At 37.5% G+C, this 20,766-nt stretch overlaps 1 protein-coding gene across 1 annotated transcript in view; it reads left to right on the forward strand.

The window, feature by feature from the left end:
• The window catches only part of BMPR2 (bone morphogenetic protein receptor type 2), a 114,971-nt gene that overhangs the window by 13,266 nt on the left and 80,939 nt on the right, over nucleotides 1-20,766 (forward strand). The window lies entirely within an intron of this gene.

Raw genomic sequence — 20,766 nt, forward strand, 5'->3', positions numbered from 1 at the left:
CGAGAGGTGGCTCATCTACTACATATCTATTAGACACGATTGTGCCTAAGTAATTAAGGAAGTGCTTTCAGATACATATTTAAAGCTTTTGGAAGAATCATATGAAGCTTTGGTTATGATCTGTGTGATGGTGGGCAGTTAGGATAAAATTTTGTGAAGAGCTATTCCAGTCCTTAGGGAATATACAGGTTCTGTGCCACTGATTCCTAACAATTTCTCCTGTAGTGCAATTAATCAGAGGATTCAAAGATACTTGAAAAGCAAGCTGATAATATAATTTTTTTCTGCTTTATTTGGAAGAAAAACAAAATGGTTATCAGTATTGTTAACTACTGCATTGTGTGTCTGTGTTTGTAATAGTTCAAAAAGCATGTCATCGTGCTGTTTTGGAGATTATACCTAGTCATTAGTGAGGTAGCAGACTTGAAATGGCTCTGCATACCTTTTCTTGTAGTTCTAGACTTATTTTGAATTCTTATCTTTGTGTTCATATATGTATTGTGCAAGACTGATGACATCAAGCTTTGGAAGCTAACTTAGAACTGTTACAGCCTTTGCTTGCTCTGCCCTTCCTATCCTTCCGGTTTTTATTCACCAAATGTATACAAATGTGAATACAAAGACCCTCTTCGTCTCAAATGTCTCCATTTAAGAACAAAGATAGAATTCCTAAGAGATTCCCTCTCTTCTCCTATTCCTGCCATACAATAGCATTTATCCAGTTCTGTTGAGCTAAAAAAATTTTTCACTCCTTATAGTAATAAAATCTCATAGCTTTAAAATAAATAGAGTTAATCTAGAGTCAGAATTAACTAGGTCTCTAGCAATGATACTCCTAGAGAAAAGCTCTTAAATTTCTCTTTCATGATCAACCAAATGTTTGCTTTTGATCATCAAGAGCTGACAAATCATACAATGCTGCCTGTCCCTGCAGATTCTTCTAGTTAAGTTAAATTGTCTCAAGTGTAAGAGATCATACCAAGTAACAGTGCTTAAGCGGCATAAAACCCAGAAGTGTTTGTGTGAGAGCTGCATCTCCTTTGCACTTACTAGTGGGAGCACCATCACCTTAAATCTGTATCCTGTGACTGGCCTGCTGGTTCATGTTCAGGGCCTTACCTAATTCAGGATTGCTATTTCTGTGTGGAACAGAAATAGATGCATTCAAAGGTAAAGTTGTCTGCGGCCCTTCAGGGCAGAAGTCAGTTTACGAGCAGTGTTCAGCTTTTACTTTGAACCTGCCAGTGTTGAAGATGGTGCGTTGTTGCAAGCTGCGAGCCCAGATACTTTGTGAAAGCAGCTGAGGGAAAAGGAAATAGTAGCTACAGTTGCTACAGAAGATGAAGAAAGGAAATGGGAGCCTCCCTCAAGCGCAGCCACTAAGCTAAATAGTTAAAAATAGCTACTTTTCCCCTGTAAGCAATTGTCTAACTTGCCATAAATGTTGTTGTTTCTTGGAAGTTGGAGACAAGTCTCATTCTCAGGATTTTCTGTTCTGAGATACCGGTTGTGTTCTGAGAACTCGTGCTGTGCCACACCACTGATTATTACAGTAGAGATTTTGTTTTTTAATTTGAAAAAGCATTGTGACCAAACTGTGATTGTAATGAAGAAAGCAAGTACTACTTCAGAGCACTTGCTAACTATGTGGATAAAATATGGAAGGATAGTGAGATGAAGTATTTAGCTGGTGATTAGCATGCCACCAGTGAATAGGAATGTATATTTGGTTTGCTGGGTACTTGTCCACTGTCATCCACATCACCAGTTTGGGTTTCTTTCATTATGATCCCAGACTGATTATTGGTATTTTGATACATCTAATAATTTAAAGCTGGTTGCGAAAAATTATACTTATTAAAACTAAAGTTTTAGAGAGGAATGAAATGTGGTAATTTTATTGTAAGAAAAAACAAAAAAAACAACTACTAGAGATGCCAAGTTTTCAATGAAATTTTGGTTTCAGAAGTTTAGAAGAACAGAATTTCAATTCTATACAAGTAATTCAAAAGCACAAAATGTTTTCATTTGAAACCTGTTAGTATTTTATCTCACTGCTTGTTGAATTCTGCGTAAATTGAAGTTTTTGTAATCACTCCCAACTTCTCAATTTCATCTACTTACCCCCAAGCAGTCCACAGAATCTAAATATGTTTTGTATAATCCACTCATGTTCTCTGTCTGATTGAGCTGCTCCTGTGAAGTTTAGCAAACAGCTAAAACAACCGAACAAATGACTAAGTAGTCTTCTTCATAGGGTGTGCAATTGCCCAACTCTGTAAATATATTTTAATGATTCAGCAAAAACGTAGTGTGTATTTGCACGCATGTGGTACTTATTTTAGATGAAAATGAATTTCTAATTTCAAGCTGCATCTATTTCTGAATTAGCAAATCAAGTTTCTGTACTCTGACATGCTTTCATTGAACTTTTTCAAAGTAACAGTAAACTAAAAAAAGTTCCCTATGTGTCCATTTATTTGCTTTCCTTTTGATAGTGAGTATCCCGTTTTAAACTGCAAGTAAAGACAGTCGAGTGTAGGGACATGAATACATTGTTGAAAATTGATTATTCTTACTTCCTTTTTTCATTTTTGTGTATTTGCTTTGTGATTTTTCCCTTTTCTTCTCTCCTCTTGCAAATGTCCTCCAAGTGCCTGTCCTGCCTGTGTAGGAGAGTGAGGAGGTAACTTGAGCCTTAGCATTATCCAGCTATATTGCTAGAATGTTTTGGTGTCTCATACGTGCAATTACACTGACATCTGCCTTCAGTGTAGACTTTAAGAAACTCCCGAGTGCAAAGGACATTTAAACAAGCATACAAAACCCTAAGAACACTTTTGAGCTATTGATTTTTCACATCTGAAGTAGCCAACTGATTAACATGTGGGAGTCCAGTGTGCTGCCATATATATGTTTCAGAGCTTGCTCCTAAGTATTGGTGTTGTAAGTATTACTTAGTGAAAAGTATTAATGAAGAACGATTGTGAACTTGAGAACTTGCCAAGGTTTCTACTACTACTGCTTCTTTTTTTCCACTTTATTTTCTGTCTGCTCTTCCCTGCATATTGGCATTGCAGTTCTGCTTTGTGGCTGTCCATTGCCAAAGGCAAACCGAGGAGGCAAGCTGTGTCTTAATTCAGGGTAGCAGTTAACCAGCAGTGAATGGCAAGCTCGTCCCGCTTTTGGCAAAGTATTGGCATGCAATAGGTATTTCTTCATTTCAGAATGCTCTGATTTGCCACACTGGGATAGATGATAATGCACAATATTGCCTCTCCTTAATAGATAAAACATGAAATAATGAGACAATCCGGTAATGATAAGTTTTCTTCTGGTGACTGTCGATAAATATACTGTTAACCTGCTGTCATCTGAGAATCGATAAAACTAGATTATATGGGTTTACTCAGATATTGCCCTTTTTCATTTAACAGATTAAGTTCTGCCAGGGATGGACACCATCTTTTAATGAAATGTCTGTAAACTTTTGTCTTTTTTAAAACAGATACTCCCTGCTAGTGCTATCCCTGTGAATGCTGAAGAATAATAGATTTCTTAGTCCATATTATTCTGAGTTACATGCAGTGACTGTATCCCAGTGAGATAGAGCTGTATTAGTTACTAATTTTGCTGATGAGGAATTGAGGCACAAAAGAAAGTGTCCTGCCTCAAATCACCTTTGGTTGTCTCCAGTGGAATGCTGACTTGAGTTCAGTACTTTTGGGCAACTGCTGTAACCACTGGGTAATTCTTGTATTCCTGGCTTTGTCCAAATGATTTTATCATATGGGACAAGAAGCTATTTTAGTTCTTATTCAGAAAATGCTCCTGGTTTTGTTGGGAGATTGTTTGGTTCCATAAATGTGCACTGCTGGAAACATTAAAGGCTATATATGTTCGCTCAACCTTTTTCCCTTGAAGTGTTGCACCTTCTTCATAATGCTGATTCTCCTTAGATCACATTGAAATCTTATCAGTGCCTTCAGGTGAATTATAGGAACATTGAATGAGGTTCTTAAAATTTTGAGACTTAACTCCACTCAATACCAGGAAAGAGGAAAAAAAAAAAGTCTTGCTGTATGTTTCGAAACTAGCTGTTTATTTCTTATTGTTTCTTACAGTAATATTTTTTTTTCCTAAGCATAACATTATGACCAGAATCACAGAATAAATGCCAGGTTATTGGTCACCTAGAGGGTGAGCAAAAAAGCTTCTACAAAGCAGAGTTGATCTTTATTGGAGATTATAAACATTTCCAACATCTGTGCCTTTTGTCTCTTTCACTTGCATCCCTTACTTTGGTCTGCTACTCTGAGCAATGGCACCATTGCTGCTTTCTCCGCTGGACTGTATTCAGTCTTCTCTCTGTTTTCCACACATTAGTATTCCTAGTATTTTGGTTTCTTTCTATTTTGTGTGCTTCCCTGGCACAAGAGCAAGGAGCACAGAAGAGTCTTGTTTTTTATTCCAGTTTTACCAGAGTGGGTGCTTGGCTGTGGGAGGAGGACCTGAAGATGAGTTCATCTCAGCTTGTTCATGATGCAGCTGAGCATATTTTTACCTGCCTATGGAAGCAGCATATGAACAATCCAAAGAGGCTGTAGAGCATGTCCAGCGCTGCTGGTCTGTGAAAAATTGAGTTTCCAAACTCACAACCTCTTCTGAAGTTTTTCAGAGGCCTATAATTTTGGTACTTTGTCAAGAAAATGAGCAATCCTCCCTCTATTCCCCTTCCACTTCCCCAAAAGAAAAAAAGAGCTAGCCGCAAACCAACCAGAAGCCACACCCTTGGTATGAGGCAGCCCATCTGCCACATCTTAAATTCTGCTCCAGCTCTTCCAGTTTTAGAATTTGTCAACAAAATACTTGCAAAGTATTTTAATATGGACTTCACAAGCTATTTTTTCTAGTGTTGCTCTCAGACATGCCAGAATCATTTTAACAGAATCTGCTGTGGACTGCTAAGTAAAATAGGAGAAAAACACCTGATATGTACAATCTTTGACCACACTGATGATTTGGCAAATGTCTTAAGCAACTGAAAATAGAGTTCCTCTAAGATGTGTCAGAAACCTTAATTACAGGCAGAGTTCCAGGCTTGGTTATAATAAATACAATTATTCTCTCCCCTCTCAATTTAAATTAAAATTAAGTAAATATAAATAATGTCAATCCAACTGTCCCTCAATGCCATCCTTAATTGGCTAACATTGAAAAGTCGGTTAACGATGCCATTAGTTTAGACGAGATCCTAAAACTTGAATTTCAGGTTATGTCTGTGAACGTATCGAGCTGAAATAATGCGAAGATAAACTGGAACAGGAATACTTGTGGTGGTGGTCAGCTGAAGAAAACCAAATCATGATAAAATGCCAACAACAAATCAAACCTCGTGTTGTCTGTAGGACAACACTAGTATGTTAATGCAAATATTTATAACCTATTTGATGTGATGCCATTATATCTTCCAATGTTTTGCAAGTTTGAAAACATCCCTTGTGCTTGAATTTGTTTTGTAACATAATTTATTAACTTACAAAATACAAAATGCAATGCTCAGTAAAATAATGTCGTTGGGATTGCAGGGAGAAATCAGTAACTTCTGGCAAAATTTTTGAAGATGATGAGCCTGAGTATTATTATTATTGAAAGGTGGAGAATTCACAGCACTGTCATTCTGTAGCTTGCTCCCACTTCTGATGCTTCTCAAAGAAGTTGCTGGCCGGGGAGGACTGTATTCCCCTGACTGTGCTCCATTTTGCTTTCTCCTCTGTAAGCAGAAAGGCTTGTACTTACATGACTGTTTTTAATGGATTCATTGACAAGCTGCACGTTTTCATGCAGAGCATGAACTTCTTCAGAGCTGTGCATTCTCTTGGTTTTACAGTGACACTTTCAAATAACAAAAACTTGCATCCCTGTGGAGAGAGCTTTTGTACTCTCTCTCTGGAACTGCCCCAGTGACACAAATTCAGCATTTGACAAGTAGTTTTACACATGAAAGATTATTCTAACAGCATTGCAGCACGTGTAAAACTTTGCCAACATGCTTCTTGTGAAGACAGTGGTGCACTTTTTAACTGGCTTAGCCAGGTGAGGTGGTACAGTTGGCCTGTGTGGATGAGTTACCTGCTCTCTCCTCCGTATTTTTAAGAGCCTGCATGGAGCAGGTTATTTTTCCAAGGGAAAGGCAAGAGCTTCTTATGTTTCTTACTGGATTTGAGACAGTGTTCTCATGGTATGAGGCATGACAGATTTTAAAAGTAATATGAGAGACTGGCATCAAGATGCGGGTTGGGTGTGGGGAACATTGTGGAGTGGACTGGGGGGGGGGAAATCAGTGAAGGGTGCCCCTGCCCTCTCTTTATCAGTCTACTCCATTTGAAGTTTACAAGGGCTGCGTTAAACTAGTTACCCCTCTTGGAGTGGTGTTTCATCCCTGTCTTGATGTGACACACCTGGTGGGTTTTCCCCAGCAAGTGGAGACTTGGTTTTGCAAGCCATTGCTGTAAGGGCCACTGGTGGGGCTCTGGGTGCTGGGGGCGCTGGGAAGCGGGCATTTGACACACGTTTGAAATTCTGGAGTGCTGCAGTTTGAGTCAGTGCATATGATGAAATTGTGTAACTAGTCAACGATTTACAGAGGCAGGACTAGATTGGCAGAGGTGCCCTTATTGTGAAGTTCAAGCTCCCTAAAGCAATGAAACAATAGAGAGTAGAATTAGAGCGGAATTTAAATGAAGGAAAGATTTTGTGGCAGCAGGCCAGAAGGCCACATTGGGTTTTCTGAGGTACTGGCTGGGTTTGTCTTCACAGTCTGACACTGCAGCTCTGGAAGCTTGTGGAGCTTTCTGGTTTTGTTTATAAGGTAACTGAAATGTATGATTGTCGTAGCATCTTCTAATAATTGGAACAATACTTTTGCCTATCAAGAACACGGAAGTGATTCACAGATCCTCTTTGCCTGAGTATTGTTAGCAAGCCTAAGGAGTCAAGATCAGTTCAAATCAAGCTCATTTAGAAACGACGTATGTAGATCTTTCTGTTCCACCTCTCTTCTTCTCCTAGCTATGTATTCCATTCTTATAATGAAATATTCTAGCATCCATATATGACAAGCATTTACTGTTATCATCTTGATTACATCTTTTTGTCTTAATATCTGGCCTGCGAAGACAAAGGACACAGTCAATATAACATTTTGTTTTAATAGGTAAAATCTCAACTGAAGACAAATCCTTAAATATGATTCTTAAACATGAAGTTCATTACAGACTTAGGAGAACATAAAAGGAAAATCTTTTCACTTTAAGCTTACCTTTGTTGAAAATTGGTTTATTTTGTTGCTGAATTTAAAACAGGTTAATCAACAGTTACATTGGTTAATGTTACCCTACAAAGATTTCATTGGCTCAGCCTTCCATTTATGCATTTGATAAAAGAGTAAAAAAGGGTTACCACCCTGCTTGGGAAACACTTTTCATTGTCTAGTTTCAGGTTTTGCGTACTGTCTGAAGGATAAAATATTGCCAATTAAGATATGAAATAATACCAGGAATTATACTCTGATGAATGATGACTAACAAACTCTGTATTGTTCTGGAAAATAAAAAGGTGAGTTGGATTTATTGCATTTTTGGGAAGAGAGGAGAAGGATGATGGGGACACTTTGGTTTTAGCACATAAGGAATGCTGACATCCAGTGAACATTACCACAGAAAAGAAAGTGAGTTGTTCTTTCCATGGTATTATTTCAGATTTGAATTGGTGATTATTTTTTATTTATTCTTCAGAGAACATGCGAAACCTGAAAAAAGGAAATTCATTAGCTGTGAACTTGAGCTCTGATAATTAATGTATTGATACAGTGAAAATGGCCTATATCCTTATCGTTCTTGCTCAAAAATTTTCATTGTTACTGGTAATTGTTCTGAGAAGTAAATTTAGCTCTGCCTGCTTGCCATATTTCATAGAATCGTGGAAAGGTTTTGGGTTGGAAAGGACCTTAAAAGATCCCCTAGTTCCAACCACCCTGCCATGCATGAGCAGGGTTGTCACCTACTTTAACAGATTGCCCCAAGCCATGTCTAAACTGGCCTTGAACACTTCCAGGGATGGGGCATCCACTGCTTTTCTGGGCAACTTGTTCCAGCGCCTCACCACCCTCACAGCGAAGAATTTATTCCTTATATCTAATCTGTATTTATTCAGGAACTTCAGGACTGTTAGTGTTACAATGGTATCTGTGTATGTACTTAGATTATGTGAGTGGCTAGGTTTCTTAATAACACACATCGGTATCCTATTTTACGTTTAAAGAGCCTGTGACACTTCCCTCCATGGCAGAATGGGCTGTATTTCCTGCTTGACGTTCTTGGGCCAAAGTTTCATAGCTGGTTATCTAAACTCGCGCTGTAAAACATGGGTGCATCAGACTGATGGACATAATTTATGTCTGTTTGTAAAGCATAATCCTTCTGACAATGAGATGAATGTAACTACACAGAATTTTATAACATTGTAACTAAACAGTTTAAAATTTATTGTAGAATTTTGTTGAATAATTAAGAATTTTTATGATGTGCGAAATGGTTTACAAATTATAAAAAGATACAAGGAATGCTTAGTAATGCAAGACCTGGGTGATTAACTAGTTAAGATCATCAGATGCACCTTTTTCTGTTAAATCTTAAAAATTTGAATCAGTTGCTGTATAGCTTTCCTGTAACAGCTAAATCTTCAAACCTGAATTTTCTTCATCTATGGATATGTTCAGCTGCATTCCAAGCTGAAATATTTGCCTGCTTATTTTCATGTTTTAGTAACCATTTGCATTACATAGATTGAAAAGATCTGAGTGATCAAACACCCTTTTATCTTCTGCTGTTGTCCAAGTTCGTTTCCCCAAAACTAGTTTAGAGCCCTTTTGTTGGGACACAGCGTAGCTGTCTTGCTTACTAATCTGCCCCTTCATATCTCAGCTCTGTTTGAAACTCTCCCCTTTCACAGTGCCTTTACCTTACCTTAGAGGAAGACCTGAGATGTTTGCATTGGACTACAGCACAAAGTTGTCTTGAATTTCGTGGATGCTTATGTATAAGGAAAGGCAGGTTTGGTAACTGGCAACATTTGATATTCCAACATCCATTGGTATTTGTCCAGGTCATTAGGAGTGAAGTTACTTAGGGTCAGTACAAAGAAGGAAGTAACAAATTTACTATTAAAAAATGGCTCGGAAATGTCTGTGTGAATTAATTAGATGCAGGAAGCTCTATGGGAATAGGAAGTCCGAAAAGGCCAGCACTGGAGAGTTATAAGGCCTGGGGAGAATCCACACACCTGTGGCTAGCAGAGCCATTGCTGTTTTTTCTTGTCAAATGAGTGATGATTGCCTGATGATCTGTAGTTTTTTTTTTTAAACTTTGTTTTTTCACACAGAAATTTTTGTTTTTAAACACAATCATGGTAACTTTATTTTTTGTCTTCCAGAGGTTTCTACTGTCTTGTCAGAGATGAGTGTAAAATGGTTTTCAGGAAGGAAATCACACTGCTAGTAAATAATACAATTAAATTTTAATGCAGAGAGTATATTTGATATTTACTTTCCCTGGGACAACTTCTGTAATTCATACATACTGAAATAATGAATGTTTTCTCTGTAGTTTATTTAAAGGGATCTTCAGAGAACCTCTTTGCATATTCTGTCAAAATATATGCAAATTGACTTCCCTTAAGTCCATTCATTGAGACATCAAAAATGTATGAAATTACTTAATAAGAATTGAACCAAGTAAATATTTTGTGTCCTGAAGTGATATCAGTAACATAGCAGATTTTATTTATTTATTTATAATCTTTGAAGAGGAGTTTTGGTATTTCTTCATCTCTTGGCAGATGTACTTAGTAGTGGATTGCTATGAAATAGGTGGCGTTGTCTTTCAACTCCACAGTGGTTAAGGGATGAAGTGCTTTGGATTCTACTCTTCCAAGGTTTAATAGTTTAGTCTTCATACAATTCTATACCATCACTACTCAATACAGGACAAAAATACAGGTTAAACTTCTATGAAATTCTTGGAAGCATGAATTGTGTTTCATAGCGCGATACTGAAACAATGGGCTGACAACTGCTGTTTTTTGGTTTTGAACACTTCTTGCAAACACTCCTGGTCAGTATTTGGTGAGTACAAATTTTTATGTTAGTGATCTGATTGGTGACTCCAAGGTGTTGGTTACTTTACATTTGTGGAGTTGTTAAACATTGATTTGCTTTTGAAGGAAGTACTGAAAATGATGGTGCAGTTCTGTGACAGCTGAAGTTGATCCAAACCTTCAGGTGCCAGGTACCACATTTCTTCACTTCTCTTGCCTCCTGTATGCTTTGTTAGTGGCTCGTTTCACCTTCACTTGTGTGCAGGCATCAGTGCTTCAGTATGCAGCAAGACAGCTCAGCGCTGACTTCTGAAAACTTACCTCCCCCTGCTCCCCAGGCTTGTTTTTCCCCCAGATCTTCTCCCAGTTGGTTCACTTTGCAGTTGTATTAATGCCAGCTCTGGCTCAAGAGAAACCAGCAGTAAGTAGGGGAGGGGAAGAGGCAAAATTGGGCTAATCCTACTTCAGATTGGTTTAGGAAGCAGCATAAAGGCCCCGAGAGAAAGAGTATTATTCCTGGATTACTGAAAAACAAGGTTGTCTAGAGTTATTGAGCAGTTGATTAGAAAAAAATCTTTGTTTAACCACAAGTGGTCCATGGAGTGCAAGAGAGTCAGTAGTTCACAACTGATGTGTAAAACCATACGAAGCAATTTAAAACTGTATTGCCTTAATTTAAAGCTTGGTTTTAAGGGCTGATGTTTGGGGAATGTCTTGTCTAAAGAGAAATTTCTTTCTTTCATCCTCTGTTCCCATTGGTAGAATCCTTGATTTATAGGAGGAGGAGGCTTGTGTAGAACTTACTGTATTGTGCTTTTTATTGAGCTTTTGGGTAGAACTTTTTTCCACAGGGCAAAAGGAACTGAATGGGTTTGAGCTGGCTGTGTATGATGCACTGACTTTTTTAAATCTTTTTTTTTTCTTTGGATTTCTGCAGTGATTTTTTTTTTTTTAAACTCAGTTTCTGTCACCGGGTAAATAGCAAGTGGTGGGAATGCATAAGTGGGTAGTTTTTTTTTGTTTTGTTTTGTTTTTTCTTTTTTGATTTTAAAAGACTCATTTTTACTTGAGAAGCATTGCTTTGTGGTGCTTCCCGGCTCTTCTCTTTTGTTTCATGCAGGCTTCTCTAGAATACTTAAATATGCTAATCCCTGGCAGCAGGAGGGTAAAAGCTTTTTAAACTTTTTGGTTTTGTGAGCCCTTGGTTACTTAAGACAATAAGAAAATGTAAATAATAAAGATATGTAGATGATGTGCATAATTATTTGCCAAGAAGCATATTGCAAACATAAATTGCTTTTAAGAGACTCCTAGAAGAAAGTGGAGGAGATGGTAGGATACATTTGAATAGCAGACTTGCAAAGCTCTGAGGAACTGTTTCTAGCTCTACTGCTGAATCACATTTCAATATCTTCTAAAGTGACAGATGATGAAATGAGCCAATGCTGTTAGTATTTCTTAAAACAAAACATAAGCTACTTGTTTAAATCAAATGGTCAATACAACTTTGTGTAGGCTTACAGTTAATCTATTTATAATTTAAAGTTTCCCTACAGCACAATTGATTATTCTTTTTCTCTTCCATTTCATCTGTTGCTCGTTTTTGGATTTTTTGGTAAAGGGTTCTACCTTATAGAAACAAGCTGTTACTCTAGATTTGTACCACATTTGCATAGGCTGTAATGCAAGCATTATGTATGAAAGAATCTGCAAGTAATAGCCTAAAAACTTGAGACTTTATCCAATTTGTTTACATTTATGAAGAAAATAAGGGATTGATACATACTTACTTCAGGTGGGACAGCTCTATGATTTTAGGGATACTAGTGTGGGATAGAAAAAAGTGAATGGAATAAAACAAAGATGATTGATTTTATCACAGTGTATTTATGATCTACTGTAACCATGCTAAATATTGCTTTCAAAACCATAATTCCTTGGGGTGCATGCAATGGTAAATTAATGAATCCATAATATTAAGAACAAAGTTAAGGGTGTGCTTATGTTCTGTTGAATACTAGTTTTGGATGTTAAGCCAAACCAAGACATTTATCTTGTGTTCATAATAAATGGCTTGGATTTGCATAAAGTCAGATTTTTCTTGGTGCTTAATTGCTTTTGTATAAGGTAAAGCTTTGTAATGTAGTTTTATACTGTTGGTAATTCTTTTTTCTTTTTTATGTGACCTGGTAAACAAATGTTTTTCGTAGTAAATTGCTTGAGATTTTTAATAGGAGCTTACACATACTGAGGCTGTAATTGCGTCTTCCAACCCTAGAGAAAGACACAAATCTTTTCAAGATTGAAGGAGGTCATTGCTAGCAAAATGTGTTGTTGGTTTTAATGCAAACTATTTTATGCCGTTTCCTTCCTGAAGAGAAAATTGATTAATGACATTAAGGGGTAGTGAATTGCATTTAAAATTTCAAATTGTTTGACATTTTTGTTCGATAAATCCTATTGATGTTTTTTTCTGTGAAATTTGTGATTTGGTACAGTTTGTTTTGTTTGCATTTTAAGATGTTGATACACATGTGCAGGATAGAATAGGATGATGAAAAGGAGAAATACTCGATGTATATCTGTGGAAGAAAAGTCATAAATAGTTTTTAAGCGAACAAAAAGCTATAGTCTCTGTCTGGGAGAGTCCTAAGCTGCAGTTGGTTAGAAGCCAGAAAATTATACTGGAAAATATTTTATGTTTGTGTCTAACATCTGAAACTGGTCAGCATTGGAAATGATCCAAAATACATATGCAACGTAAGTTTAGGACTTTTAAAAATACTCTACTGCGTTACTGGCACCAAGTGAATAGCTGGAGGGAAGATAGTGTAACAGTCTGAAACCTTTTAATACCCTGAGCAGTCAGCTAGCTGAGATGTCTTTTAACCAGTGGGGTAATCCTTGTAAAAGATGTGCATTGGCTCACTGGGAAACACCCGTAGTCTCGTACTGAAAACACGGGTCTTCTGATCATTTTCCCTGTTCATTAGGAATTCAGAGAGGTCTGCATTGTGTAATTCTCCTGTCTACTTTGTGTTTCCACTATGGAAGAGTGGTGGTTCAAATAAGTAAGTGCAATTTTCAGAAGCATGCCGTTGCCCCATGAAGGAGGCAGATGTGGAAGGAGGACAGCCTCCACCTGCAGCCTCGCCACCCAGCAGGGCTCAGCCCGGCGTTGTCACGTAGGCCCTGGGTGCCTTCCTGCTTGCCGGGGGAGGTCCGGGCTCCTCGCAACTCCTTCGCTGTCCTGCTGCTTTTCTGCTTCATTACCCTGATGTGTGCATTGTTGATGCCATTTCACTCTCGGGCTCACAGTCTTATTCAAAAGCTGATCTAGTGTATCTAAGGGAAAAGGTCTCTCACCTCCCTCTCTCTCAAAATATAGCCCGCATAGCAAATATTCGCCAGTGTGATTGTGGAGCTGTGTTCAGCTGCACCGTTACAAGGCAGATTTAAGTGAAATCCAGACTAAAATTTTAGTCCAGTTTGGTGAGAAAATGATAAATAGAATAACAGGTTTATCATGATAGGAGCCTGCGAAATTACAGGTTGCTGATGTTGTTAAGAAGAGCAAACATATCTGTCTCCTTCACTGCTAATTATGCAGAATCAGTGTCTCATCTCAAAAATTCTTGCATATAAATCCTTATTTTTGCATTTTGCAGGTGTTAATTTATATGTATTTCATAGCCTGAAATGAACAAAGTGAGATGGTGATGTTAGAGGAAACCATTTCTTCAGTACCAAACTAGGGGTTGCTAATTTCATTTTAAATGAGTGATACCTAATACATAAAGTCATTATTTAGGTATAAATATAGCTTTTTTTTTTTTTCAGTTGATAGCAGTGGTGTGCACAAATTGAAATATTATTTGTGATTGCTGTCACAATACCATTTCTACATTAATGGTAACCTAGACAGTGCTTTATCACTTTTGGGAGAGATGGACTTATCTGCCTCCTTGTGGCATTTTTTCTCTTGAACTTTTTGACCTCCCTTCTTGTACCTGTGCCCACACTTCTTGGTTTGCTGTTAAGATTTCCCACACTCTCCCAGTACTTACTGCTGTACTTAATTAAAAGTTTCCCTTTGCAAAATTATCCAAATGTAGTGCTTCATTGAACAACATGATACGAAATGCCCTATATAGGAAGCAAAGACTTCGTGCCAAGCGTCAGCTGGAGGGACCTGCATTTCCCTTTCATCTCTCCCGGCAGTGGAGGAATGTTAGGTGTTTTCTAGAGCATTTATTATGACCGTGCCTGGTGCTTGTTAAAGCTCATCCTCATGCTGTATTAGGTACAGTCTCATATTTATGTAATAACAATGTGAAACATAGGAATCTGGTTCCTGTGTTCAGTCATACGTGATCAAGCAGTAACCTTCTCCCTTACTTTTGGGAAAAGCTTGCTCCCTTTGGACAAAGCTTGTCTGGGTAGAGAGAGCAAACGTGTCTTGAGGGCAATGCTGGTCCTAACCTAGGATTTGTTTGGTATGTTCATTAGATATTGCAAACAGAATGTAGCTGTGTCTTTTAATGTAAGCTTTGAAGAGTGAGTGCGCTTGCTAAATACCGTGTACTTAGTGTGTGCATGTAATTTGTGTGTGTAAAACAAAAGGCTCGGGCAGAGAACTGCTCTCCAAATGGGACGCTGGCGATGTATTAATGGTAAAGGGAGTAAACTTCCTACAGGTATTGATGGTAAAGGGAGTAAACTTCCTGCATGTTAGTTTTGAGCTCAGACAGCACTGGCATTGAGCCTGAGGAGACTGGATTGTTTGTTGGTTCACTGATGATAATTTACTAAAGTTACTGTTTTCAGATGGGACTTGGCAGCCGGTGGGATCTGAACGTATGGTTCTGTGCAATGTGTCTCCTTTGTATGGGTGATCTTTTTGAAAAGAAATGTTCTGGGTCGTCTTAGCAAGGATTTGGGTTATACACTCTAATGTGATAATAAGTAAAAATCAATTAAATTATTGTTTTAATAGAATTTGCAAATTACTGTAGAAAGAAGTGATATTTATTTCCAAATGAATAACCCCCTGACCTGAGCAGGAAAAAAACACAGCAAAGCTCAATAACTGGATAAGAGAAAGCACTTTTTTTTTTTTTTTGCTCAATTCATAATATTCATGCTTTTCTTTTTACTTGAAACTAACTGCTGGTGCAGCTGGAACCAAAGAAGCTGTCATCTATTGTATAGTTAGGTTGTACTGTCATTTCTTTTTAAACAAGCCTGAAGTCGGTCATAAAAGGAGGTTATCTAAAATATGGATGTTAAGCATGAATATTAATTGTTGCAATAAATAAATCAGAAAAAGTGGCAGTATGAGTGGAGTCTGGAGCAAGTTAGATTGAATAGTGTCACTAGGGTACTACCATGTTGTTTTGTTAGCTGAGAAGAGCACTAGCACTGCTTGTTTAAGGGAAGAATCTCCTATGCTGTGGAACTTGGTTTTTATCTTTGCAATTTGCTCTGACAGTCATGCCTAGAAAATAAATCAGGACTATTTGACTATTGCTGGTTTCATACTTTATTTCAATTATTAAATAGGTACCTAGATATCAAAAAAAAAAAAAAATTTGAATTAAAGGGTCCCATCAAACTTTCCCGTCAAATGTCGACTACACACAAACCTTAATTGCAAGATAAGCTAACACTAACATGTTATAGCAGAAGAGTTGAAATGACATTGGGTTCACACAGATAAGTGGGGTAGATGATATTCTTGAACGTATGTTTGTCTCTTTCTTTCGGAGGCAAAAGCCCTGCTGTCGGGAACAGCTTTGCCCGGTTCGTGTCTATTTGATGAAGGCTGTTGTGGTGCTGGGGAGGCGTCTGCAGCGCCGGGAGCTGCCAGGGCCTCATTAAGAGCAGCTTGGAGCAGGGCCAGGCGGTCAGAGCCATGGAGCCTCAGCGTTTTTTCTCTGGGAGAGGAGAAACGGTTAGGAAAGGGAGGGGAAGAAAGAAAAGACTGCTTCACCCGTCGACTGCTGAGTTTTATTGTGTTGAAGGGGTTAGCTAAGTTCTTGGAAATAAACTTAGCCTGTAACTTCTTCAAGCTGTTGTGAAGTTGAATGCGTTCCCTCCTGTCCCTCTCCTTTTTCCTTTTGCGTTAGTGAGACACAATAATTGCAACAGGATGTTCAAAGGTCTTCCTGTATTCTTAGTGAAACTGACTTCTCATGCCGTATTCTGAATTAAATGAGAGAATGTATGCTAAAGATACAAATGTCACCACCTCAGAGAAATGAGGGGGCTTGAATTGTTGTCAGTGCTCTAGCTTTCACGTTTCTCACTTTGGAAAGCTGTACATTCTTTACTAAGTAAATACTGTAATCATTTCCTTTTCTTAAACTGTGACTCAAATAATTTTTCTAAAGCCGATTTTTTTTTTCTGATACTAAAAGCATATTCTATATAACAATCACAGTTATGGGGGAAAAGCTTCATGTAATTCATAACTTTTCTGGAATATTTAGTTACTGAAGTAACTGTATATTAAGATTTTAGAATTTAACTTCAGAAAGCAGGCATAACAAAAGGATTTGCAACTTTGAGGCCACTTTTCTGTCTCTGTATTTAACCTGTGGTCATGATCTGCGTAAGACTTAAGGCTTTCAAAAAACACAGTAGCTCTGAGCGGTACCAATATAAAAAGCTTTGCATTCAAGTATTTCCATGTTGAATGTTTTGAACAACTAAAATACAAAATTCTGCCCTCAGATATCAGGACAAAGACAACCCATAGTAATTTAGTATTTTAGTAGCTAAGCCATTGTAACGTGAGTGGTTTTATCAATGGATTGGATGAGTGTGTTACTTGCATATGTCTGGGTCTGTTTCTTTTGTCTCTTTTGTCTTTTCTTACCCCAAAGTGCCCAAAAAGATGGGGGTAGGAGTGGGGTGGGGGTAAGGGGAGAGCATGAAAATTAGTTACAACATGCTGCCAGCCAGGACTGTCAGCTGGGAGAGGTACTACTTGTTCATGTTAGCTGACATGTTTTGCATATTGGCAGAAAACTTCTCTTTTCCAGGCTTTTCTTTATAAATTACCATTTCCTCGTTTTAATAGTTTATATAGGAAGACAATGGAATCTCAGCATATCTGGGGGAAACCTTCTACCTGCAGAAATAAATAGTGGCTTTTATTGTTGGCTGTACCATGTATATGGCAAAATTTTCATAGTGCTGTTTTCCATTTTGAGAACAGAGCCTGATAGCAGGTCAGAATATTCATAAAACAAATTAATGGCCCCTCAAACTCCTCTAGTACTTGCAAATTCAGCCAAAAACCTTTGTAGAGATGCAGCGGAAAGACGGTCATACAATTTACAAATGCTTGTTGAAATTTGCTGTTTCAGACCCGTAGTTACCTTTTTGTATAGTAGAGAGTATGTCTTAAAGGTATTTGTTTACTGTTTTTCAGAAGTTGGCCTTCTATTAAGCTTATGGAACTGCTACTGAATGAGATAAATTGTAGTGAAGGAGCCTGTACACTGGTGTAACACTGCTGTTTGTACAGCTGCAGATCAGTTAATAGAGACATGTTTTTTCCTTTTTTTTAAGGAATCAGGCCAGACTGGGGATCTGAATAGTCCTATATTGTCTGAAAACTGTCCACAACCCCGGTTAGCTGAGCTGAATGTGGAAGAGAGAAGTAGCTTGTCCAATATTATGCTCATCATTTTCCAGAAGAGGGGCAATGCAAGTTGCAGTCCTAATGAGTGGTTACAGTTAGCTTCTAAATCAGCATTTGTTTTACAATGCAGATAAATGGTCTGTCTTGTAAGAAAATGTGCTTGTTTGTTTTCTTCCAAAACGATTTAGAATTACTGTAATATTGCATAAACAGATATTGAGTCAATGAAGTGTTACTGTCTTCTGGTAGTAAGACTTGGGAGTATGGGGAGCAATAACAATAGAGAGGGGTGAAAACAGTAGTCAGCTGGCATATCAACATGCTTTGATAATTGATTCCCTGTAGCTCAAAGTATGTCCTGTAGGATATCAGTTTAATTGGGAGAGGTGCTAGCTTTGGATCAGAAAGTGTGTGCTTAGGGCTATTACTTACTGTACAGCTCTTTTATGAGAAATGGTAGTTCTGCAAATCTTTAAAACATAGTGAAAAGATTAAAAAAAAAAAAAAGGGTATGTTGCTGACCAACCTGAAGACCTCAAATTTTTCATCTCAGTCTCAAAAGGTGTGCTGCTTTGAATATTTTGTATATTAATAGTAAACACAGAAGAGACGGTCAACAGTTATTGATAATAGTATGTAGGAAAAATGTCACTAATCACTGCAGCTTATTTGTTCAGTAGTACTAGAATGGGAGACTGGGGGATTTGAAGTTAAGTAGTTGGCAAAATTTTGAATCACATTGAAGAACGTGATGAGGTACAGTCCTTTCATATATTACTTTTGTTGCTAGTGTAGTTAAATACTTCAAAGTCTTTTTCTTACACAGACATCTATTTGAATCAGATTTCTGATGACTGTCTGAATTTTATTTATAGGGCTAAATTTATTCATTTTTTGTAGTATAATTGTTAAACGGTCCCATGTCCAGATGCATTTCAAATATACCATAGTATCTGAAGTACAAAACAAAATTCAAAAACATACCCGAAGTTTTTGTAGCTGATAGTTTTTAAGCTTGAAAATAACATATCCTTCACTTTTATCTCAAAATATCAGTTTGATAGGTCAGAAGATTGTGGCTTTCCTTGGTATAATCTAAATCATGATGCAAGTCCTTAGAGCCATTTTTTTTAACCTGGGAACTCTACAGCTACAGGTCCTGCATGCCATGTTTATACCTAAATGTAGCTGAGATAGTTTGGAGGAAGTAATTTCATTAAAGTTTTGTGCTTTTTCTCAAAACATCCCCAAATGAGAAGTGATTTCTTTGAACTTGTTTAGACCACCAAAAAAAAAAAGTTCTGAAAATTCTGAATAATTATGATCTGAATCATGTCTAGTTGAAATTAGCCAGACAAGTATATGTAGCATTTTTCTGTGCCTTGATGGCATGCCAGAAATGTGTAATCAAATTTGCATGTCTGGATTTGCATTTAGTAACTAACCCTCCATGTATATAATTTAGAAAATAATTTTTGTTTAGATATTTGTTTTAAGAATTTAGACAACAATTTAAGAAATGTTTCTGGTTACTATTAGTGTTAATCCTAGTTTCATTGCTTGCAGATCGGATTTTGATGCTGCTTAAACTTTTCTCAAACCTGAACTTAATGTCATAGAACAAATATAAACATCCCTTGGAAACTGCAGGCACTTCCTATGTTTGTCTAATGACAATGACAACTTGAACCTTTTTACTTCACTTTTCCACTAGTGTCTGTTAGATTTCTACTATAGTAGATGAACTTCATAGGGGTTCCAGATAATGAATCAGCTGAGGCGATTTTGAATATTAAAGCCCAGAGCTCTAGAAGGAAATATGTATATGCATTCTATCTAGTACTTTTCAATTGTAGCCCTGACTGTTCTAATTAATTACTCAACCTGTATGATTCCCTCCATTGTTTTTCTCTGTTCTGAAAGAGAATTTGTACTGTCCTGTTTTTTCCTAATTCTTGAATTCCTCGTGAGGCTTGCAAAGGAAGTCCAAAGTATTTGGGGATCAGCTGGTAAATAATTTTGCCTCAACTCATAAGAATTAAGCCATCTATCAGCTGTAACAGAAACTTGTGATAAGAAGTAGAGAAAGTACTCCATGATGTATTGGTACTTGTTTTCATTTCTGCGAAATGGAAGAGAGAGGGCTGAATGTCCAGGACATAAGCATATTGCTAGTACACTACCATATTTCTATTTGAAAATTGAGGCTTGCAAGAATCCTGTAAACTCTGGCATCTGTCCTGCTGTAAGCAACGGTAGATTGCTCCTCACTTTTCATGCCATATTCCTCCCACTTCATTCAGGCCACATGCTAAAAAGAAAGAAAGAAAAAAAGAAAGTTCAATAAATATCCATAACGCACGTTGGAACTGAGAGATGGCTTATGCAAACTCAAAAAGAGATTAGACATGAATTAGATGAGTATCTCGCTAATTGTTTTTCAGAGTAGGGGCAAAGCCAGAGAATCAATCAGGTATTTACATGTTGGTTTTTTTCCCATGTGCTTTTGGTAACGGCAATAAAATGGAGAACTGCTGCATTTTGATGGAGTGTTCATTTTTGCTTGAATGTTGTCATGGCAGTTGGTTTGTAGTGGCAGCATTTCAAGACCTTTTGGTTGTTCTTGCTTCCATAATGCGGAATTACACACACACACCCCACCCCACCCTCTCAGTTTTGATTCAGGGATGCACAGATATTTCTATAAATTGCATCCAGGTAGTTAGGCAGAGTTCATAGGTAGCAGATATAGTGAAAAATTAGGAAATATTTTGGATGCAGTCTGGTGAGTCAAAGAACTGGACCTACCACAGAAACTTCCTGTGAAGGGTGCAATTGTGGCTCTACTGAAATATGTGGCAAAACTGTGGCTGACTTTAATGAGGTCAACCATTTGGTTGTAAAGGGACTTGAATAAATGCCTTGCATAATTCTTTTCTTGTTCTAGTGGCATTTAATGG

Source organism: Anser cygnoides, chromosome 6, assembly GCF_040182565.1.
Source record: "Anser cygnoides isolate HZ-2024a breed goose chromosome 6, Taihu_goose_T2T_genome, whole genome shotgun sequence".
NCBI classification, from domain to species: domain Eukaryota; kingdom Metazoa; phylum Chordata; class Aves; order Anseriformes; family Anatidae; genus Anser; species Anser cygnoides.